This window comes from Hippopotamus amphibius, chromosome 5 (genome assembly GCF_030028045.1).
Source record: "Hippopotamus amphibius kiboko isolate mHipAmp2 chromosome 5, mHipAmp2.hap2, whole genome shotgun sequence".
NCBI classification, from domain to species: domain Eukaryota; kingdom Metazoa; phylum Chordata; class Mammalia; order Artiodactyla; family Hippopotamidae; genus Hippopotamus; species Hippopotamus amphibius.
Window position 1 is genome coordinate 20731669 of NC_080190.1, and position 24915 is coordinate 20756583.

The 24915-nt window shown below is 46.1% G+C and overlaps 1 protein-coding gene and 1 long non-coding RNA gene across 2 annotated transcripts in view; both read right to left on the reverse strand.

The window, feature by feature from the left end:
• The window catches only part of RBM20 (RNA binding motif protein 20), a 193660-nt gene that overhangs the window by 105086 nt on the left and 63659 nt on the right, over positions 1-24915 (reverse strand). The gene's annotated exons all lie outside the window — the stretch shown is intronic.
• LOC130853008 (uncharacterized) overlaps positions 1-24915 on the reverse strand; it is a 44527-nt gene that overhangs the window by 1187 nt on the left and 18425 nt on the right. The window contains exon 2 of the long non-coding RNA XR_009053631.1: positions 1023-1157. This is a non-coding gene — a long non-coding RNA (uncharacterized LOC130853008). The remainder of the gene's footprint in view (positions 1-1022; positions 1158-24915) is intronic.

Here is a 24915-nt window from a genome sequence, read left to right on the forward strand (position 1 = left end):
TCTTCTGGGTATATACCCAAAGGAAGTGCAGACAGAATAGTGAAGAGCTAGCTGCACTCCCATGTTGACTGCAGCCTTATTCACAATAGTCGAGATAAGGAAACAACCTAAGTACCTATCGACGGATGAATTGATAATGTGGTGTGTGTATATATATGCATATATTGTGTATTTTATATATATTTATATGTATATAATGAAATATTATTCAGCCATAATAAGAAAAAGGATATGCCATTTGTGACAGCATGGAAGGACCTTGAGCACATCATGTTAAGGGAGAGAAGTCAGAAAGAGAAAAGCAAGTACTGCATGTGAAATCGCTTACATGTGAAATCTGAAGAAGCCAAGCTCATAAAAACAGAGAGTAAAATGGTGGTTGCGGTTGACGGGCTAGGACAGATGTTGTTTAAGGGTAAAAACTTATAATGAGTAGCAAACACACTCTAGAGATCTAGTAAGCAGTACAGTGAATACGGACAACAATATTGTTTTATAATCATCAAACTTGCTAAGAGACTAGAGCTTGATTCTAATCACTAAAAAGAAAGGAAATTATGTAACACGATAGAGGTGCTACTCATCACTGCAATGGTCATCATATTATGATATATAAATGCAACAAATTAACACGTTGTACACCTTAGATTTACACAGTTATATGTCAAATACATTTCAATTAAAAACATTTTTTTAATATGTGTTTTTTTCAGCTTATTCACAGGAGCCTCTGGCATGAGGAGGGGTGGGAAAGACCCCAGATGAAAAATGGTCTGGAAGGCAAAGACAAAGAACGTACTGCTGAGGGGGATGGGAGGCACCGGAGAAGCAAGACAAGCCGGAGGACGCGTCGTGTCGGGAGCTGTGGAGGGAAGCACAGCCTACCCAGAGGAGCGTGTGCCATCTTGAACGGTCAGGAAGTGAAGGAGCGCCCAGCTGAATATCACAGAATCAGAGGAAAAGACAAGCGCAGATAGTAAGGTAGAAAAGGACCTGGACTCCAGATATGAGAGGCATGTTACCCAGACAGAAGCTCCCAACACTGGGATCGCTGAGGATCCAGCTGGCTTCTGAATCCTCTCTCCGAAGTCACAAGAGCATCATTGATGTCCTCCTGTGCATCTGCTGAGCACTGTCTCCTGGGGTAAATATGTTACCTGTTTTCACACAAACAAGAATATCATATCTGCTGCCATTCTCCTGAGTAAGGTGAAGAAACCGAGTCACTTTAGCCCGGGAAGGAGCCCCCAGTCCATTCCCAATGGAGTTCAGGTTGGCCACCAATTGCACTCCCCCGCCAACACTCCCAACAGTCCCATGGGAGAGGAAGCTGTGGAGGGGAGAGGAGGGAGGGTGGGTTCCATTTCTCTGGCAGATGCTTAGTCGGGCTCTTCAGAAGGCAACCCTCACCCTGGGCTCCCACCAGCCCCCCTGCAGCCTTCCTCTCCAGCTGGACCTTGGCCGACCTTCTCTTCCCAGACCCCACCCTTACCCATGAAACACTCACACCAGCTGGTACCAACTCAGGGTCACGGATCTGTAAGGCCCATTCGGATCTGGCTGGTTCAAAACACCCAATCTCAGGGAAAAAATTAGTCTTCTCTCCAGCACACAAGCCTGGTGACCTACACTGCGCAATTCCATCAGAGACAAAAGCATCCTTACCTTCCAAGGTCAACACTACTCCACGCCAAGGCCACTAAACACACATCCAAGCAACAGATTTTTACAAAATCCTGAACAGCCGTCTTTCCAGAACTCTGAGGCAAGCGGCCCTGGGGCTGCCAACCAGACTTCCTTCCTTGGCCCCAGCATTGACTACAAACCTTGTCTCAGTTCAGCAGTTGGCCGGAAATGCCAAGCTGCTTTAGCGCCCGAGTTCCCAGACAAGCCGCATTGCTGAGGATCAGGGGAGGCTGGAGCAGGTCTGGGCGCTGGAGCAGGGAGCAGTGGAGGACAACCCAGCCAGGGCTGAGAACAGCCAGAATGGGTGGGGCTGCTGGGTGAGGTGTTCTTGCTGTTGTGTGGGGTGCATTTGGGAAGCCCCATACCTTGATGGCCAAGACAGCTGCCCACCGGTACTCAGGCCAGGGTCTTGACCTCCCTCCACAATCTCAGTTCATCTTCATAACAATCCTGCCAGTGGGTTTATTCTATATTTTACAGAGCAAAGGTGCTCAAAGCCATTCCTCCAGGAAGTCGCCCCCTGAGGTTCAAAGTGAAGCCGACGTTCTTTCCTCCACTCTGCCTCCCCCACCACATCAGTCCTCTGAGTTCTACCTGGAAGGCTTTCTAATTTCTTTCGCTTTCTTTCTTCTTTATGCCTATACATCAGCACTTTTTCTTCGTGTAAAATTGTCTGAGATGTTAAGAAATCGGGTAGTTCAACAAATCAACCCTATTTTGAGAGAAGACCACGGATGAACAGTAGCATCACGAGAAGGGGAACTTTTGTCTGTTTTGTTCACTTCGGATTGTCAGTGTCTAAGACAGTGACCGGCACATGCTGACATAGAGAAGGCACCCAATCAGCGTTTGCTGAACAAACACCCTCCTAGGTTTCAGATTCTTGCAAAGACATCATGGTTCCTGGTCAATCCCCTTCCTAAAAACAAGGCAAGGTTTCAAGCGCCCTCAGCTGGGCTAAAGCAGCCACATGACAGCCTAACTCAGATGTGTGCAGACACCAGTCCTCATGAGGCCAGCCTTCACTCAACAAACAGAAAGACATCCATCTGACTTCCCTTGTCCAGCCAGAAATGCCCCCTGCAACAGGGGGAATCCTGGGAGGAAACTGACAAGCCAGACCCCCTCTCAGTTACGTGTCAGCTCCTGAACAATTCCGAACAGTTATGGAACATTTCAAACACTTCCCACTAATTCTGCAGCAAATAGGCCCTTCCCACCCAGTCAGTGCTGCTGGCCTGGGCTCCCGACACGGGCTCCTAAGTCCCACCGCGAAATGACAAACAGATGGGCTCCCCCATGTCTCACAAAGCCCCTCAGCCAGATTCCCTGTAGGGGGTGCTGTGTCTAAAGACCCTGCAACACCAACTTATTTCCTTTAGAAGAGCAGACAGATTGCTCTGGCCCTCCTGAAACTGGACAGGCTCCCCTGGCCCCCATATTATTTCTGCTGACCTGCAGGAAAACCACAGCTAAGGAGCTGGGCCTCCCATCGGCTTGGGAATAGCCCCTAGACAGGAACAAATCAAGGTCCCTGTCTCAAGAAGCTTACAACTACTGTAAAAACCAAGACAGTTTTTAAACTGGTTTGAAAGTGTTTTAAATTTAATTAAAATTTAAAAAACTATATTTAAAATAATTTTGAATTTTCAATGAAATAAAGTGTTTAATTTTTTATTGTGAAATAATACATCTATAAAAAAAGCACCAAAAAGGCACTAACCTTGTTAACATACATGTATAGCCATCTAACCACCATGCAGATCAGGATATATAAAATAGTTCCAGCACCTCCAAAGATTCTCTCATATATCTCCCTCCTGGTCTATACTTCCCCAACAAGGTAACCATTTTTTTAATGTCAAGTATTAGTTTTGCCTGATTTTGAACTTCATATCACTAGAATTATGTCATACATATTCTTTTGAAGCTGGCTTCTTTCATTTAACGTATCTGTGAGATTCATTCATACTAAGTGTGTGTCAGTAGTCTGTTCTTTTACATTTCTGAGTGATATTCCATCATATAAATATATTACAATTTCTTTATCCATTTGCCAGTTGATGGAAACAACTAAGTTGCTTCCCAAATGGAACTATTATGAATGAAGTTGCCATAAACATTCTTGCACAAGCTTTTTTGTGGATGTGTGTACTCAAGGCTCTTGATATATAACTAGCAATAGATTGACATGGTCATAGGGTAGACGTATATTTAATTTCAGCAGACACTGCCTGTGAGAGTTCCAGCTGCACATATGACGTACCTTATTCTTTTTTTCTGGCCAAATAATATTCCATTGTCTAGACAGACTATGTTGTGTTTATGCATTCATCGGTCAATATACATTTGAGTTGTTTCTACTATTACTGTGAATTCTGCAGCTATGAGCATTCATGTACAGGTCTTTGTGTAGACATATGTTTTCATTTCTCTTAGGATATGCCTAGCAGTAGACTTTGGTGGGCCATGTGGTAAATCTGTGAGGAACTGCCTGACTGTTTTTCAAAGCAGCTGCACCATATTTTACAATCTCACCACCAATGAATGATGGTTCCAACTTCTCCACATCCTCACCAACAGCTGGTATTGTCAGTCTTTCTAAATTTTAGTCATTCTGGTAAGCGTTTAGTAGTATTTTATATATGACTGATCTGCGTTTTCCTATAAGCCCCTTTTCATACTCTATACTCTCCACCTCCAGCTCCGCTTATGCCCCACACACAGGGGGTAACAACCATCCACCTCACTGAGATTCACCAGACAAGAATAACTGCCTGGTTTTAATTCCTACAGGCTCTATTACAGAAGTGGGGGGTTGTTTCATTAACCATGATTTATGTTAAAACACAAATAGATTTTTTCAAAACCTTCCTTAGGAAATTCAGCTAATTACCCATCCAAAGAAATAGTCCAACACTGCTTCTGTCCTCAGTCATAACAGTAGTTGTTAGAAATAGGCAAATAAACATGAGGGGGAGTAATCAGGGAAGGCTTCCTGTGGAAGCAACTTCAAGGGCGACTTGAAGAACAGGTTAAATGAATAAACAGGGATACATTCTATGCAAGGGGAACATTGTGAAGGAAGACAGAAAGGAGACTCTGGGAATGCCAGGGCCAGGAAGGAGCCTCGCTTTGGCAGGAATGCTGCAGGTGGGGTGAGGGGCCAGGTAAAGTTGAAGGGTGTTATTAATGTGAGATCTATAAAGAGATTTTCATGTCACAGGTGCAGTTAGGGTTTTAGGATGGGAGTCAGTTGCCTTTTTTACGGGGAAGTTGCCAAAACAAAACACACAAAAAACCATGAGAGAGGTAAGAGACAGAAGAAAGACAAAAGATGCCATGGTTATGTCCACAGGGTGACACAAAAAACCCACCCAGGCCTAAAAGAGCCATTAGCCAACACCTGGTCCAGATAAGACCGGTCCAAGAGAGGTCATCCAGTTGGCCGATGGTCCCCTCTAAGCACTGTCATTCTTACACTCAGCGCTGCCAGCCCAGCCTCATCTTGTTTCAGAGAAGGATGAACAGACAGGAGAATAAAGGGAGAGGTCCTTGTGGTTCCTACAGGATCATGTGACTTCATTCTCAAACATCTCAATGGCTTCCCTTCGTTCTAAGGAAAACACAAAGGCCTGCAACCCCCACCCTGCCCCAACCTCAGCCTCACTACTCTCTCTCTATCACTAATCCCAGCTCCATGCTCTGGCCATCCGGGCATTCCTTCAGCTTCAGGAATGTGGCCCACATGCTCTCCCAACTGCATGGAAAGCTTCTCCCATCCCCTCACTTACTCTTCTTCATCCTTCAAATCTCAGCCTGTGTCAATTCTTTAGGGAAGCCTTCCCTTACATACCACTCCTTCTCTGAGTCCAGATCTATTTCCCAGGTCATATGTTCTCCTGGAAACCTGCTTCTTTACTCTTTAACATTCATCTCTGTTGCAATTACACCACCTCAGCTTGGTGTGTTTGATTAATGTCTGCATAAGAGCAGAAACCACATCCCTTTCTGCTCATTACCACATTCCAGTGTTTTGCACAGTGCCTGCCACATGAATGAATGAATGAATGAATGATCACAGAGAGTTTAGCAATAAGCAAAATCTGGCCTTACAGAGCCTCGTAAGACACCCAAAGACCTAGCAATTCTATGACCTGGCAGGAATCTGTACATGTTTTCCAAAAGGTATGTACGAAAATGTTCATGACAGCATTATCTGTAAGAGCCAGAAACTAAAACAAACCTAAATATCCATGAACAGTAAAATACATAAATAGATTGTGGTATGCTCATTTAATGGAATACTATACTGCAGTGAAAATTAACAAAGTACCATTATTGGTTACAACACAATGAATGGCACAAACATAACACTGAGCAAAAGAAAGTTAGACACAAAAGAGAATGTATTGGGCTTCCTAGGTGGCGCAGTGGTTAAGAATCTGCCTGCCAATGCAGGGGACCCAGGTTTGAGTCCTGCTCCAGGAAGATTCCACATGCCACAGAGCAACTAAGCCCGCACGCCACAACTACTGAGCCTGCGCTCTAGAGCCCGTGAGCCACAACTATTGAGCCCATGTGCTGCAACTACTGAAGCCCATGCGCCTCAAGCCCGTGCTCTGCAACAAGAGAAGCCACAGCAATGAGAAGCCCGTGCACCATAACAAAGAGTAACCCCCGCTCATCACAACTAGAGAAAGCCCATGTGTAGCAGCAGAGACCCAACACAGCCAATTAATTAATTAATTAATTAAAAAAAAAAAAAGAAGCGAGAACATACTGTATGATTCCAATTATGTGAAATTCAAAATCAGGCAAACTAAACTATGGTCAGAATGGTCAAAATGGTAATGATCTTTGAAGGGAAAGGGGCAAAGGGGCTCCTGGGGTACTGGTAATGTTCTGTTTCTTGATCTGGTGCGAGTTTTTAGGGATGTGTTCATTGCATGAAATCCATCGAATGTTCACCTACTATAGTGTAAAAAGTGTACAGAACACCATGGAAGGACAACTCCTTCATTAGTTGGTGTTGGATCTCAACAAACCAAGAGGCTGTTTGGGCGGTTGTGGAGCACAGCCTCCAGGGCTGCTGGTGTGTCTCTGTGCTCCCAACATATGCAGGCACTTGCAGCCACTGCGTTCCTCTCTGTCATCTGGGTTGGCTCTTCCATTTTTGTTAAAGATGGGGGTAAAGGTTTAAACTTGCTCTCACAAGAAATGCAAAATGGAAACAGTATTATTGTTGAGCGACCTAATCCAAAAATGTATGAAATGTAATGCAAAAAATAAAACACAACACTTTCTCCTTTACAGCTGTAAATGTGTTGACAAACACAAATAGCGTGTGATCTGCAAAAGGAGCAAGTAATGGAATTCAGTGCGAATTGGGTATATTTTGTGCAAACTGCACTGTAGAGAAGCAAGCAAGTGACAAAATGTAATCTGGGCAAGTGGATTTCGATCTCTTTAACTTTCCTAAGAACTGCATTATGATCTTCTTGGTTTAAGCAACTTCTTCCCAAATCCTATGGTTACGAAGAAGTTGAGACTTTGTAATCCTAAATGCATGTTATTTAGTATTTGCTGCCAAAAGATTGAGTTTCATCCTCTCTGGGTCTGAAAGTGTGAATGTTTTGTGCAAATGCATTTGTGCCCTGAGGCAGACCAGCTGGCCCGGGGAAGGGACAGGTTTGCCCACAGCCCAGTTAATCAGCAGTCAGGACAAAGGGTAGGGAGTAGTGTTTCCTTTGTGATACTGTGATTTATAATAAGAAATATATATATTTGGTCTTCATCTGGCACAGAGCTCCTAAAACTCTTGGAATTTCCTGCGGTGAGGGTGATAAAAGGTGTCCTTTGTTATGCTAATATGGTGGGTTTTGGTGAAGGCACCTACGGAGGGGGACTGATTGCTAGGAGAACTAACCACAAGATTGGAGGGCTGGGACCTCCCAGGAGGGAAGAAGAGCTCGAGGTTGAATTACCTATGGCCGATGAATTAATCAATCGGGCCTATGTGATGAAGCCTCCATCCAAAAAGGACAGGGTTTGGAGAGCTTCCAGGCTGGTGAACACACCAAGAATCAGGGAAAGTGGCGGCCTGGAGAGGGCACAGACGCTCCGCACCCTTTCCCTGTACCTTGCTCTATGCATCTCTTCCATCTGGTCTGTGAGCTGCTGGAGACAATTAATCAAACCCAAGGAGGAGGTCGTTGGAACCTCCCATCTAGAGCCAGTTGTTTAGACGCACAGGTGAGAACCTGGCATCTAGAGGTGGGGGACAGGGTGAGGGGACCGTCTTGTGGAACTAAGCCCTTCACCTGTGGGATCTGACACTACCTCCAGGTAGTTAGAATTGTTAGAATTAACAGTGCTAATTTTAACAGTGTTAGAATTGAGTTGAAACTGTAAGGCACTCAGCTGGTACCAGAGAACCATACACACACGCCCCTACTGTGCTGAACCTTTAATACCCTAAGCTTGTGGCTAAATTCCTAAGCCTTTCACTCCCTGGGCTGAATAGGCAAGCATGAAACTGGCAATTCTAGGTAAATATCCCAAACTCCTACTAAGATGCATGTTAATTAGCAACTTTGCTGTGGGTCACTGTCCCGGGTTCTATGGGTGGCAGAAGGTGTTTATAGAAACTATGAAATCTAGAGATGATGGTAGACTGGTGAGGCAGAGAGGCACTCTCACACCTTGGATGGTTAATTTTTATCAAACTAAACAAGCATATTCCAGCAACCCTACTTATAGAAATATATCTTCCCAGTGGACTCATACACACATGCAAAGATTCATATGCCAGCATGCTCACTGCAGCCCTGCCAGTAATAGTAAAATATTGGAAACAAATCAATTATGGTAATTAGTACGGTGGGATACTAGTCAATCAAGACAAAAGCACAAGATGGTTTTCTATGGGCTCACAGGCAACAAATTCATCAGGGACATATTATTAAAGCTAAATTAAGGTGGCTAAATAGTATGTATATGTTACTTTTTGCATAAAAAAGGATATGCATATAGATACATGTTTTAATAAGTAGAGAAGAATATCTCTAGAAAGAGACCCAAGAAACCAAAGAGGGGAAACAGAGAAGTGAACAATGTCTCAGGAAGAAGGGAGACTTACTGATTGTTATATATCCCTTTGCACCATTTGCATTTTCATCACATGTATGCGATTTTTTTCAAATAATAAATTTAGTTTAGTTTTATTCACCAGAAAAATATACATACAGAATACAGAAACTTGATTTTTGCCCAAATCAATGTGAGTCAAAAAATAGCTTAGATATACAGCTTGTGAGTAGACATCAAAGCAAGTGGTGTTAGGAACGTCCCTGGTGGTCCAGTGGTAAAGAATCCACCTTCCAACGTAGGGGATGTGGGTTCTAAGCCTGGTCAGGGAGCTAAGATCCCACATGCCACAGGGCAACTAAGCCTGTGTGCCACAACTACTGAGCTCCTGCGCCACAACTACAGAGCAACTAGAGAGAAGCCCACCTGCCACAACGAAAATCCTGCATGCAACAACTAAGACCTGACGCAGCCAAAACTATAAATAAATAAATAAATACACTGTTGTTGTTGTTTTTTTAAAGGTATTCTTATTAAAAAAAAAAAAAAAAGCAAGTGGTGCTATTTGGGGTATTTAGGGATGACTCCAAAAGCAAGTCAGCTCTGAGCAGGGGCCAGAAGGATACGATGAAATTACACACGCCCCCCCCAATACATATATATATATATATATATATATATATACAAAATCTCTGAAATATTTTATATCTTTGGTCTGCCTGTGAAAGAGCTCAACCCACTTTCCCTCCTGGCCTCAGGTATCTTGGTGTTATTGTTATATTCATTAAATATACGTCTCTCTAGGGACTAGTTAAGATCATACCTGTAAAGGCAGCTGGACTCCAGTTAAAGTCCGCCTTGGCCACTTACTCGCCATGTGTCATCAGGCAGATAACCCTTTCTGTCTTCTCATCTGTAAGGTGTAGAGAGTAACACTTCCTCATAGGGCCCACAGTGAAGGTTAAATGAGGTCCTGAAGGTAAACTTGCTCAGCCCAGTGCCCCGGCTGACCACCGGGCAAAGTTAGCGCTCAGCGATCACCATCACATTTCCCATTTGCCTCTCACTGAACCAGCCGCTCCTGAGGACAGTGGTGGTTAACCAGGAAGCATGCCTAAGCCGGCTTTCAAGACTTTGCCATTTGGCTTTCCAGTGGGGTAGGCAAGTGGGGCCTGGGAAGAGGTAAGGAGCACCACTGCCTCCCACCTCACCAAGGCAGAGAGGCAGGAAGGGACAAATATTCCCTGCCATAAATGTGCCTCGAAGGCCAGCTGAGGCCAGCCCACAGGGCAGACAGCCTGGCCTGGACTTCCCTCAGTGTAATGGCTGTGCTGGGCTGGGCAGGGGCCACTGTGGGGAAGATGCTAATGACAGAGCTACCTGAGAGGTGTTCCGGGCACATGCATAACTTCACCCCCTCCTCTCAGCAACCCTAGTTTACAAATGAGAAAACATCCACCATTACGATTTAAGATCACTACCCATCTCAGTGGGTTGGGGTCTAGGTATATTCAGGACCTGCTTGAAATGGGAATATGAAGGAATTTTTATATAAGATCCATGCCAAAGTTTTAACATCTTGGCTTATAGGATAAAATGAATTCACCCACAGCACTGAATAAGGTAAGCAAAAATGTAAAATTTGAAGCAGATGCAGATCCAGCTTTAATGCGGGGGGGGGGAGGAGATTAAACAGAGGAAATCATTCCCAATGACACCTGAAGTTCCAAAAATACTCGAAACCACATCTGAAAGTAAATGACTTAAAAATGACAAATATGTATGAGCTCCTGGAGCCAAGTCTTGAGTTCATTTCTAAACCAATAAGGCAATATTTCTGAACCAAATTTTCCCCTTCCAGTCTCTTCTCCTTTCCTCTTTCTTCTCCCACTATTTCACCATCCTTTTGCTCAATATCTCAAGAGTAAATCACAGCAACAAAGGAAACACAAAGCAATTTCTCTAAGGACACAGATAAGACCCACTTATCAAACTATGACATTATAAAAACCAAATCAATCAAGAAGAGATTTTTTAGGACTTCCCTGGGCAGTTCAGTGGTTAGGACTCTGCACTTCCGAAGAGATTTTTGGGTTAGCATGCTTCTTTCAAGTTCTTGCCCAAAGACCAATAATTCGAAACAGAATGAAAACTCTTAGTAAACAATGAAAATGATCTCTTCATCCAAAAGAAGGAAAGGGTTGATTGTAGTTTTATGACAAAAGGGAGGGAATGAATCTGGTGAATGTGGCTTAACAGTCCCAGATACACTGAAAAGACAAGGAAGACAGGTATAGCTAAATATCACACCCACACAAGCTGCTTAGCTGAAGTCACATGTGAGACTGCTCTTTTGAGAAAGCACTCCAGAAGGGAAACCAAATTACTGAGTATAAAGTATGTCCGTTACCTTGCTTTAGAGGCGATAACCTGTAACATGAGAGTGAAGGTAGCTGAGCAAGCAGTTCTTGATCATTCTGCAAAGTCATGGGTATCAGGCAGCCAGAAAATGCTGAGTCACAGAAGTGTGGGCAAAGTGTAGCCAGAGTGAAGTCAATATTTCTAGGGCTAAATGGAAACCCCAGACGAGATCCCCAGGGATTATACAAGAGGCTACACCCCTGATTTGCCATGACCTTAATCAAGGCACACACACCAAAGAGCCTGCCATGCAGGGGACTTCCCTGGTGGTCCAGTGGCTAAGACTCTGCACTCCCAATGCAGGGGGGCCCAGGCTGAACCCTGGTCAGGGAACTAAATCCCATATGCCGCAACTAAAGATCCCACATGCCACAACTAAGACCCATTGCAGCCAAATAAATAAATAAATATATTTTTTTTAAAAAGGGGCTTCCTAGGTGGCGCAAGTGGTTAAGACTCCACCTGCCAATGCAGGGGACACGGGTTTGAGCCCTGCTCCAGGAAGATCCCACATGCCACAACGGGGCAACTAAGTCCATGCACCACAACTATTGAGCCTGCGCTCTAGAGCCCGTAAGCCACAACTATTGAGCCCATGTGCCACAACTACTGAAGCCCATGCGCCTAGAGCCCGTGCTCCACAACAAGAGAAGCCACGGCAATGAGGAGCCCACACACCACAAAGAAGAGTAACCCCTGCTTGCCACAACTAGAGAAAGCCCATGCGCAGCAACGAAGACCCGACACAGCCAATAAATAAATTAATTAATTAATTTAGGGGGAAAAAAAAAGCCTGCCATGCATAAGCAACCCTACTCATAGTACCACAAATCACAGTGTTTGCCTCCTCGGCGTACCTGGAGATCTTTTGTCCAGAGGCAGCCTCCTCCAAAAGACACCCACCTGGGTAGACATTTGGAAGCCACGTGAGCAATCCTCTCATCCACACACCTGGCTCTGTGCTTCGTAGTTTCATTTCATAGTTCTGCTCATCCCTACACAAGAAGCATCCCCAGCAAGAGGTGAAGGGGGCGGGGGGGGGGCCACTGATTCTGCCCTAGAAGAAATGTCGGTGTGGGACAGGGCTGGACAGACTTGAGACACCATGAACCAAGCTCTGGAGCTAGAAGGCTGGAAAGAGATCCCAAGAATGGCTTCAAAAAAAACTCCATTTGCCAAAAAGGCTCTGTTTGTCAAGGGTGCATCACTTTAGAGCCTTACCAGCTTCCCTAAGTAAGTGGTGATGATGCTAGGAGACAGAAAGGGAGCAAAGAATCTTGACTGAGACAGGGTATCCAGCAGGGATCCTGGTACCCACAAGAACGGATTCCATAAGGAAAGTACTGACTCAAGAAAGGGAGTTTTCTGAGCCTGGTGAATAGCCCTGATAAGACAGGTAAATGAGTTTGGTTATTACTGATTTCAGGCCAGATCCTGCTGCCTGGGAAAGTCTACTAGGGTTTTCTGGGATCTATGACAGGGAACTAGGTATTGGGGGGAAGGGACTGCTGACGGTTCCAGGGTCAGAGGTTTCCAGCGAGGTCCTCAAGTCTCCCAGGCTCAGAAGACCAGGTTCTCACCCTTAACACCAGCTTGGTCTTAAGACCACAGAATTTCTGCTCTGGAATCCAACAATGGGGTGTCAGTGACCGGCAAGGACGGAGCTCAGTGTCAGGGATTTGCTTTCAGCCCAGAAGGCCCTTGGGCCCCAGGATGGAAAAATTAGTGTTTGGGAAAGAAAAGAAATTTAGGGAATGATTTCAGAGCCTACCAAAGAATGAACCCCAACTCTTGGGGGCAGTGTACTGAATGTGCCCTTGAAAACCCAGTGTTACCTTTGTCAGAAGTCGGGGTCGGTGGGCAAGTGACATTGCTTATACCTGGAGAAATGGAAGCTTCCCCGAAATTCTTAAAATAAATCTGAGAGAGGAGACTAGGGCAGAGATGCTTGTGAACATAAGAAATACTTCTTGCGGGACTTCCCTGGTGGTGCAGTGGTTAACAATCCACCTGCCATTGTAGGGCACAAGGGTTCGATCCCTGGTTCAGGCAGATCTCACATGCTGTAGAGCAACTAAGCTCGTGCGCCACAACTACCAAGCCTGAGCTCTAGAGCCTGAGAGCCACAACTACTGAGCCCGTGTGCCACAACTACTGAAGCCTGTGCACCTAGAGCCCATGCTCTGCAACAAGAGAAGCCACCGCACTAAGTCCACGCACCGCAATGAAGAGTAGCCCCCACTCTCCACAGTTAGAAAAAGCCCTCGTGCTGCAACGAAGACTCAACACAGCCAAAAAAAAAAAGAAGAAAGAAAGAAAAGAAATGCTTCTCACAGAAGAAGCACAGAGGGATCTGGAAAGAAATATGACTAACAGTGGGTCAGGGAAAGAAAGTCAGTGATAACTTCTCAAACACCAACAGCAGGGAGGAATAGGAAAAGGCAGACATAACCACCATTAAGAAGGTAAGCAAACAAAATTGCAAGATAGAAATACCGGCAGCTGCTGTGTAAAGGAAATACCCTAGAGAAAAGGCAGAAAGGGGTGGGGGGAGGAAGCAGTGAGGTAGGGAAAGACCGTCAGAATCAGCCATAAAGCATGATTATTAACTCATCAAAAGTGGCAGTTATTTGAGATACACTGTCCTTTTAGAAAAAACTGGTGGGAAGAAGATGGAGACAAGAAATGGCTCTAGATGTGATGAAGCTGCACAGGTGGGGTGAGATCTATCTTCCTGTGAGACTAAGAGGCATCTAACGCCAAGTGCAAAGGGTGAGAATTCACTGGGTGAGAAAAGACCAGATTTATACGTTAAGCCGTACATTTTGCAAATTCAGCTGAAGAGAACACCATACTTAGTATAAAACTAAGGAAAATTCCTGCAGAAGCCCTAGCCCTAAGGAAAGCAATCTGAGGTGGACAAAGAAAGGTAACTTTTACCTTTGGAAGCCATGCTACTGTAAAGATTTCTATCTTCACCAGCACATTCTCAGAAAAGTCTAAGGTCAGCCAGCCTAGACAGCAAAACAACGGGGAGAAAAGATACTATCTACAAATGCATAAGACAAAGGGCTGCTGAAAAATTGTTCTAAGGATCAGGAGGGCAGCACATAGGAAAATGACAGAATTGTAACTAAAGCAGACTTATGAATTCAGCTAAAAAGCACGGATTCCTAGATTTTTCAGAAAGATATGTGATATGACAGAGAAGATCTGTGGCCTGGGGAACAAGTGTAAGAAAATATGGAGAGGACATCACTGCTCTAACTAACACAGTTTCAACTTTTCCCTTCATCCATCCCACCCTTTCCCTGCTAGTCAAGAAATCAAATGAGATACCTCTCTTCCTTCTTTCATTCTCTCAAGGAAAGGAATAAAGCAGGGAGACCAGCAGCTTCTTGGCTTGCTTGTCTGTGCTGTGTCTGAGTTTGAGGAAGGTGAAAGGAAAGTAGGAAGGAGCCTGGCTATTTTCCAGCAGAGATAATAACCAGCTCCTGAATATTGAGAACTGGCTGCACTCAAAGTAAATGAAGTAACTTCATGCCTAAAACTTCCCTTAGTCACTGAATGAAATACTGGGGTCCTTAGCGACAACTCAACACAAAGCATGTATGTTACACTTTAAAGGTTTACTGGGACATTATGGGGCAACCCATCCTACACACCCACCCTAAGCAGGATGTGTGGGGCGGAGGGGAGGGACTGGCACATCAGGTACAAGTGTGGGGAGGGAGGAAGAAACTAGAAAGGATGCCTCCCTTCTCCTTTCCTCCTGTTTCCCTGCCTGCTGGCCTCGGGCACGCGATGTTGCCCTTGCATTTGCTGCTAAATAGGAAGAGGGAAGAAAGGGGAAGCAGGCACTGAGCACAGGGTCCCAGGGCTCCTGCCCCCAGCTCAGGAATCGAAGACCGGAGGAGGGTGTCTCCATCCCACTGTGACGAGTGACGTGGCCCAAGGGCCAGCCACGGGCCACACACTCTGCCCCTTTTACAGATGAAGTTCTGAGCCCCTCAGAGCTTATTGAAAGTGCAGATGTACCAGCACAGCCAGAAGGGAACCCACCCTGGCTGAACCCAAAGTCCGCACAGCACTGCCTCCCCTTCCTCGGCTGGAGAAGGAGCGCTCAGGACCGAGCTGTGTTCCTTCTGCCAGAGGGCTTGCAGAAGGGGCGGGGGTGTTATGGAGTCAGACACCCAGGGAAGGGAGTGGGGTGGACAAGCCAGGGTTAACAAAGTTAAAATTGGAAGCCTTCAATTTGGATGCTCTTAAATCTTTGCGCAGAGGCTCTGCCTGGGTGCTGCTCTGTGAATGCACAACGGGGAGGAGGCCAGTCCTAGGAAACCATGTCAAACTCAGGACAAGCAACCACCTAGCTGCTGTGTCCCATCCAGGGAGCCACTCCTCCCAGGCAGCAAGCAGAGCTCAGAGCCAGCACAGGAGAGCGTCTGGCACCTGGGGCTACTCGAAAAGGAAAGGAAATGATGATAACATTCCCCAGAAAGAGGAGGTCAGCAGAGCATTACAACATCCTGCACGGGGCGCAGTCCCCCTGGGGCTGTGGGCACTGCAGCCGGCGTGCCAAGGCCAGTGTCTCCAAAGTAGGAATCAAGCCCTGGAGCCTCGAAGAGATGCCCCCACCCGGCTGTTATGACTGCATACGATCCGATGATCTGGGAGATTGCATCCCAGCTTCTACCCTCAAGGGGCTCAGAGCCTAGCAGAGAGAGAGATGCTAATCAAATTGTCAAAGAAATGTGAAGCTGTGACTGGATAAATGCTTCATAGGAAAGAGTGAAACGTGGGGGTGTGAGCCTCCACTGGGGTGAGAGTTGGGCTGAGAGTTGGGCTGAGAAGGAGGCAGTGGGGTTTCCCAGGAGAGAGGAGAGGTCAGGTGCCTGGAGCTGAAGGTACAGGTAGCAGGTAGCAGGAGGGAGATTTGAGAGCAACAAATACTGTTTTATAGACTATTTAGCTAATAATCTGGCAATTATTTAAAAAGGAAGAATGACTGTACCGTGAACTGCCTTCTCTGTATTCAAGGTACCTTCTCATACTAAATTCCTTACACACCTAACAAAATGCTTACGTTCTTCCTGTCACTGTGACAGCAGCAGCAATAACAGTGCAAAGTGTTGCTGTGAGCACTGATGTTCCACATCAGCTACCAGGATTACTAGTCTACCCTTTACCTGCTTGACCTCATGTGATTCTGACAACATCCAACTGGGCCCGGGAGCAATGAAGGAACCTGCCCAAGATCACGCACCCTGGCTGTGGCAGAGACGGGATCTGAACCCAGGCCTGCCTGGTTCGAGGCTGTGCACTTGAACCGCAGTGGCATGGCTCCAGGGATCAGCAGGAGGAGCTGACAGACACCCAGGACTGCCACCCTATCCCTACGGTCGGTCCTGAGTCCTGGAAACTCAGCAAGCCTCCTTTGACCTCACTGCCTCGCCTGTAAAATCAGGAGAATGACACCTACCTACCCACCTCATCGGGTTGTTGCGAAGTTCAAACAAGCACAGGTGAACCTCACAGGTTCAAAGCACCACATGAACAACAGGCCTGATTTTTTGGCAAAAACATACCCCATATTAACTTCAAATAGACAAGGTGAGTGACACCCTCACAAGACCAGACACAATCAAAAAGAAGCGAGAAAGAAGGAAAACTGAGGCCACTCCCCCTCACCTTGACCCTGGGGCATAAAAATGAGAGCCAACAGGAGTTCACCGATGTCTATCACATAGCAAGCGCTGTCTCTGTGTAGTAAAGAATCAAGCTTCGGGAGCTCCCTGGTGGAGCAGTGGGCGAGAATCCACCTGCCAATGCAGGAAACACGGGTTTGAGCCCTGGTCCGGGAAGATCCCACATGCTGTAGAGCAACTAAACCCGTGCGCCACAACTATTGAGCCTGCACTCTAGAGCCCATGAGCCACAACTACTGAAGCCCACGTGCCTAGAGCCTGTGCTCCACAACAAGAGGAGTCACCGCACTAAGAAGTCCACGCACTGCAATGAAGGGTAACCCCCGCTCGCCACGGCTAGAGAAAGCCTACACAGCAACAAAGACCCAGTGCAGAAAAAAAAAAGTGAGGATGGTCTTGGGGACCCCCAAACTTGCAACTGGGGACAGAAGTAAGGATAGGGTCTTCAGGACCTCCGAACTTTGTAGTCCTTCTGCATTGTCATTTCATTCACACATAAACCCAAAGAAATAGGTATTATCATTCCCACCTCACAAACAAGGAGACTGAGTAGCTGAGAGAGGCCATCACTTGCCCACGATCCCATATCCAGCAAAAGGAGACCTGGAGTTAATCACTAAGCTACAACATCAGTGAAACTCTCATCTGGGCACACGTGGTCCTGCTGCCACCTGCCAGACCACATCTCAGGCTACCCCAAGAGCTGCGGACCAGTGAATAGAGGGCTTCTCTATGAACAGCAGGCCATGCCGTGGGAGCATAAGGGGAGATCTTAGAAAGTGTTTTAGTATGAAAAAAACATACTATGCTGTATAGAGATGCTGGGTGGTATTGTGCCCTTCCCATTGCCACTTGGAGACACACCACCTAGGACAGACACACCACAGCAGCCCTGAAACCCAAACCTCAGCCCTTTCATGGTCAGAGTCACAGCAGCCCTGGGGAGCAGGAGCCTGGACAGAGTGATGCAATGCCTCCCAGGACAGGACATTCCACCAAGAGGCCGGTCGAGGGGCTGCGTCAGGGGAGCAGAGAGGAGGGTGCGCAGAGACAGGACTCTGGCAGGAGGGGGCAGACGGGGTGGCAACGGCGACACCGCTGCCGGCCAGCATGGGGAGGGGCAGGAAGGAGGCTGCATACACAGCAGATTCCCCCCCAGCGCCAAGACCAAGCTGTGCCTGTCAATCCTGCCTCCGCGTCTCAGGAAACCTGGCATGGCCAATGCCCTCAGCCTCCTACACACATGCCACCCCAGCTCTGTGCCGTAAAATTAGCTTTACAAGAGCAATAGATTTAACACTGTCCCCCAAAAAACAGTTCTGTGGGCTCTTCAGCCCCCAAAATACACAACCAAGCAGGATGTCGTACCTAAACTCCAGATTCATGTGCTTTGTATATATATGTTTAAAAGTCTGTTCCTATGCCGTTGTTTTCTGCTTTATTTTATGCATGTATACAAGGACAGAAGAAAAATCTGGTCGATCAGATTACCCTGCTTTTGCTTTATCCTTGGGGTTCAAGAACCTACAATAAATAATATCTCATCATAAGAAACATTTAGATAATGATATTTTTAAGGAGAAAGATTTTTGACATAGAAATAACTGAGAATCAGTATTAATAATAGTAGTATGAATTACCATCTGGGATTTAAAAAACACCCTTCAGGAGATAGGCTCTGAAACAGGTGTTATTACCCTCCAGCCCCATGGGAGTCGATGGATGGGTTTCATAAAATCCATGAAATTGAAATTGTCTGCAAAATCACATGGGTGTGCGCCCAAGAGTAATTTTTCTGAGGTGAAAGTCCAAAGCTTTCATCAGCTCTTTAAAGGGATCTCTGACCCCAAAATGTTAGAGCTACTAGCACATTCAGGGCTGGTACATTCTCAGTCTCATTTACTCTCAAGACAACCCTGTGAATTAAACAAGTAAAGATTGAAATGAATGATTAAAGTGGAATGATTATTCCACTGAGCAGGAGGGAGAGGGCAGTGATGGTCCAAGTTCTCGAGGTGTGCCTGTCACTTTATCAGCAGCTCAGGACTTCTTTATCACAATCCACCTTTCAGGAACACGGTGGTCCAGACATTTCTCCAAAACAAAGACTTAACATTTCTTGCAGACAGAGACTGGGCTTCAGTCAGTGAACACCCAGCACATGCTAGGTGTGCGATCAAGGGCCAAAAGATCAAGTTCCTGGCGGGGGAGAAGCCGGGCACAGCCACACTAAACCAGGCACACGCACAGCGGGTGCTGGAAAAATGCTTTTCTGTGATCATGGTGACCCTGTCTTCCTTGCCTGCTGTTCTCACTCCTCAGATGATTCACACGCAGCAAAAATATCTGCTTTGGCTACAAAAAAAGAATGCACCCTCTCTTAGTCTGGAAATGCCAGGCTGCCCACAGGGAGACAATATGACTCGGCATAACGGTGGTGGCAGGGACCGGGCATAGCCCTGGGCGTTGCAAGGCCACTATTTGGGAGAAAAAGCCCAACAGTCAATGGACGGACGCTGGGCAGTCTGAATACTGACCCCTCTCTCCACTCACAACTGTAAGTGAGTCCATGATCCAATGACCCACAATCCATCTTCTGCCCTAGAAACAGAACTGAGGACACCCTGATGAGGCACTCCTGCAGAGCATCTAGGAAAGAGCTCCACACTCCCTCCTTAAACAAAGAAGTGGCGACTTCTGTAAAGCCACCTCAGTGTTACAGCTCCCAGCTTTGAGCTATTTCAGCTGGAGCAGGCTTGTAACCCGCAGGAACAACTTACATGCAGGAATGGGGAGTAGCTGCCAGTGGATCTCAATTTCCTTCTGGGTATGAAAACGGGCATGAGATAGCAGTGATGGATGTAGAACTTGGTGAATATATGAATACATCAACCAACCAACAAACAACGGCAAACTTTAAAGGGTGAATTTTACAGTATAGTGCATGACGTGTACTTCAGTAGAGCTGCTACCAACTGTAGGGTACCCACCTCCTTCCTCCCAGGGTTGCTGAGAGAATTACTGAGCCTGTTGCTGCATCATCCCTGGAAGCCGGATTCTGAGGCTCCTTTGTCAACAGTACTCCAGGTGGAATTAGTACCATCACCCTGGGCTCCCGGCTCCCTGAGGAGCAAAGCGAAGGATACACAGGGATAAGAGGATTGGTTCTGGGGCAGGATCTGAGATTGTGGGTGGTGGGGGAAAAGAAAGCACTTTAGCTTTATATGTGATGTTTTAATATTTTAAAGCGGAATGTATTCACATACTACTTGAGCAATTAAAATTAATTTTTAAAATGCCCACTACTATGTTTGAAATACCTTTTTCTAGTAATCATTTCAAATCATCTGTCCTAAAAGTCATTTAAATACTAATAGCAACTAAGATCCAGGAAGGCTCTGTAGAGCAAACACTGCCATCAAAAGAAATACAACTAAATTCATTGTTCCGAACCACTGACGACAGTCCTTCTCCCCCAACCCCCCAAAATTCACCAAAGGCAGAGAAAAGGACGTGGTCAGAGGTCAGAGAAAAGGACGTGGTCAGAGGTCGGAGAAAAGGACGTGGTCAGAGGTCGCAGCAGGAGCAGGTGCCCAATGGGAAACCCCCCTCCCCAAATGGGAGGGGAGACAGCACTCTGCCCCCCACATGCCTCATTCTGACATCTGAGGTCTTGGATGCACTTGAGCTGTAGGTGAGGTGGGGGCGGGGAGCTCTGGCATCAATTGCCCTGATCTGCTTATCACACCTATTTTTAGGCCTCCGTTTTATAGCTTGGTGAACTGAGAAGGTGTGGGGAGATCCAAATACCTGGCTACATTAAGATGTCTCATGAGAAGCAGAGAGACGCTTTCACAAGCAAAGCCAGAGTCAGAAGCCACAGGGTGTTTTTGAAGATGACACCAATTAGGGAGGCTGCTGAAGAGCTTGCTGATTTGCCCTTTGGTCATGTGCACAGGCCTGGTCTGGGCAGCGATGATTTACTGCTGGGAGGACTCTGCCTGCAAGGACCCAAACATGGGCAGACACACGCACGTACTGACCCCTCCTGTCCTGGCCGAGCCTACCTGAGCCCAGAGCCCACAGGAAACGGCGTTAACAAGAGCAAGCGTTCCCATGGCCCGCGTCCCCATGCTGACCAATGAGAAGGCAGTCCAGGTTCTAACAGCAGGCTCTGCCCTCAACAGGAAGAGTCCAGGTTGGACATTTCTACATCCATCCAACAAGTAAATGAGGGACTTGGATATGCCAGGCATTGCTCTGGGTGCCGGAGTTTCATTCGACAGGAAACAAAATCTCTCTTCTCAAGGAAATTACATTCCAAGTACACAGATAAAAATCGATAAAGGTATAATGTGCCAGGCATTAGTAAGCACTAAGAAAAAAGCTGAAAATGGAAAAAGTGCCTCTGGATAAGGTGACAGCTTAGCAGGTGCTCACATGAAGCAAGGGAGCAGGCACAGCAGGCATCTGGAAGGAGAGAGCTCTGGACAGCAGGCGCCAAGGCCCCAGGGCACTGGAGGAAGAGCAAGACACCCGGGGAGAGTGTCGGAGAGAAGACAGGAATGAAAGAGGAGGACTGAAGGTAAAAACCATGGAGGGTCTCACAGGCAAGACCTATGGATCCTATTCTGAGTCACCTGGGGAGGGTCTGGAGGGTTTCAAGCAGAGGAAGGAAGTGACTAGGCTTCATTTTAATGGTCCCTCTGACTGCTGTTGGAGAGCAGACTGTAGGAGGCAAGGGTGGGGAGGACACCGCGGTGACTGGGTGAGAGGCCCTGGTGGCCTGGCCCTGGTGGCGGCAGAGGAGGTGGGATCCACTAATGGGATCCACTGATGGATTAGATGTGGGGGAGAAAGATCAAAGTCCCAGATGACTTTAAGGTTTGAGGTCTGAGACTGTGTTTGAGTCTCAAAGTTACGGTGCAAACTGCATGCTAAGAGAGTAGACATGAGAAGAGTTTTGCTTTTCGAGGGTAGCAAGTAAGGTCCTGGGTACTCCCTGGAAGCAGCTAGTCACCCACCAGTGGCAGGAAGGACACAGGATTCCCAAACATTGTGCCCAAACTCCCTGGAATCAGAGAAACAACCCTGACAACACCACTGTGAAGGAAGGAGGCTTCAATGCAGGGCTTGGAAAGGTAGGAGGTTGGAGAGGGAGGCAGGACCCTTTTCATATTATCTCATTCAACTGTCGGGAGGTACGAATATCTTCATTTACAGATGAGGGTGACAGTGCTGGATGAAACATCTAAAGTTTTAAAAAATGCCCACAGGAGAAATTCTTTATAATCCGGGATGGGAAAGGCCTTCCCAAGCATGATGCAAAACTCAGAAGCCAAAAGAAAAAGACTGACAGATTTGAATTCACAAAAATGTAAAATGTCTGCATGATCAAAGATAAAAAGACAAAACTGAAAACTACACACACAGCCCCCAAGATGCAAAAAACGAAAACAAACTCAAACCCATTTGTAAGCAAAACTAAAAGCAATACCTATGAGAAAACGTTTACAACATCAGTAACATAGCGTTATTTACAACGTGCAAAGAATTTATTCAAATCAATAAGAAAAAGTCAAAGAACCACATTTTTAACAAGCAAAAACTGCGGATATCAACTAACACAAAGGAGAAATTCAGAACCCCTTTGAAAGGATGCTCACCTCCCCAGGCGTTCAGAGGAATTCATGAGAACAAGGACCTCGTGTTTTCACTTTGGGAATTAGGAAAACTGAAGGGTCCTCACTTTCGGTGTTGGGGAGGGGGTGGGAAACATTCTACTTTGAATAATCAGTCCAGCCTTTCTGGAACATGATTTGACAGAACCTGTTAAAACATTTCACGTGCATGTCCTACGACTCAGCCATTCTACGAGCAGGCTCTACCTACAGATATATCTCCATATGTATGCAAGAAAACATGTCAAACTATTCACTGCAGCAGTGCTGTAACGGAAAGAAAAAGGCATAACAGTAACAAATGTCCATCAGCATGGGATTATTTAAGCAAATTATCCATGCTATCAAATACAATGAAGTCTTTTAAAAAAGAATGAAGTAGGGACTTCCTAGGTGGCACAGTGGTTAAGAATCTGCCTGCCAATGCAGAGGACACGGGTTCGAGCCCTGCTCTGGGAAGATTCCACATGCCATGGAGCAACTAAGCCCATGCACCACAACTATTGAGCCTGTGCTCTAGAGCCCGTGAGCCACAACTATTGAGCCCATGTGCCACAACTACTGAAGCCCATGCACCTAGAGCCCGTGCTCGGCAACAAAAGAAGCCACCACAATGAGAAGCCTGCACACCACAATGAAGAGTAGCTCCCCCACCGCCTGCTCACAGCAACTAGAGAAAGCCCGTGTGCAACAATGACAACCCAACAGAGCCAATAAGTAAATAAATACATTTATTTAAAAAAAAAAAAAAGAATGAAGTAGAACTACACATATTAGCATTAGTGTTCAAAAAAAACTGAGAAAAGTTACAGAACAATATACATAAAATGTATGTTAAAAAATAAAACACAAATTATATGTGTGTGTGTGTGTGTGTGTATATATATATAGATGTAAATGCAAAGAAAAAAAGCTAGAAGTTCCCAGCAGTTAGACTTTGGGAGAGGGGATTCATATTGGGCAGGGGTGGGGAAGAATGGAGCCCCCCACTTATCACTCAACTCCTCTATGGAAACACTAAGCTGTTTGAATGTTTCTAATTAGGAATTCATATTGCTTATACATATTTTTAAAAACTAGAGAATGATGATACTTGTTCAAACTCTTTTAAATGCACACAACAGAAACCCAACCTAAAGTCACTGAAACAAAGAGAAGGTGATGGAACTTGGGAAGCTGGAGTGGCACTGACCCCAGGCCTCCTTCGTGCAGGGGCTGAGACAGCGTGGCCAAGCCTCTGGCTGTTGCCCCAGCTCTCACTTTACTTATCCCCCAGTTCCTCATCATTCACAGAAGGTATCACCACGTGGCAGACAAGAGGGCTGCCTGAAGCTCCAACACACATCCTCTCTGCAGAGCAGCCCTAGTGCAAAAGGAACTGTTTCTCTCCATTGATTAGTCCCAGGCGAAACGCTGATGGGGCTTACTTGACAATGGAGTACTTTGGGTCACCTGCCCACTCCAGTGAGTGAGGAAGCCCCTTTGCCAGATTCCATGATTCACAGCCCCCTTGGACCATGTGGAATGAATGGGTGAGGCATGTCCCCAAAGGAACCCAAACCAGAAGAAGAGGGATGGGAAAGTATGATAGGCAGACCAAGCAACAGACAACACAATCCATGACAGAGCAGAAACGAACGAGATCTGAAATTACCACCCAATGTTGCACAGCAAGTCAATGGCCAGGGGATGCCAATCTCAGTAAGCCCTGTGTGTATGAAGGGGATGCTGGGAGCCTGTCATCCAAGAACTCAAGTAAACCCACCACATTCATTAAAGTTCCCTCAAGATTATTACCCTTAGAACAAAATGAAATTAGTACAGATAGACTTTTGCTGGAGAAAGAGAAGTAAAGGGCGAGAGAGGGCGGTAGAATATTTATGAGCTAAATATTTATGAGGGAAAAAGATAAGATGGGTCCCAAAAAACTCTGAAAGAATAGGAAAGAATGAGGGTGTAGTGAATTAAATATAAAGACTGTTCCTCAGGACCATCTCATCATTTATTAAACACTGCGTTGTGTACTGTGGAAGGAGCTGTGTAAAGAGAATGGAGTAGGTATACCACTGCTCCGTCCCCAGAAGCTTGCATTGAAGATGGCCACACTGATGCAAGTGACCATCATGGGATACACAGACAAGACAAACATGACATCAGTACAGCCAACCAGCTTTTATTTATGCAGAATCCAAATGCATAAGGAAGAAAACTCGGCCAACAGATAGTTTAAAATACAGGAAGGATAACAGGCACAGCTGTAAATTCAAGTTTTCCACACTGTTTAACCCTTTTACTCCCATACTCCAGCCATTTATTCAACAAATATTTGC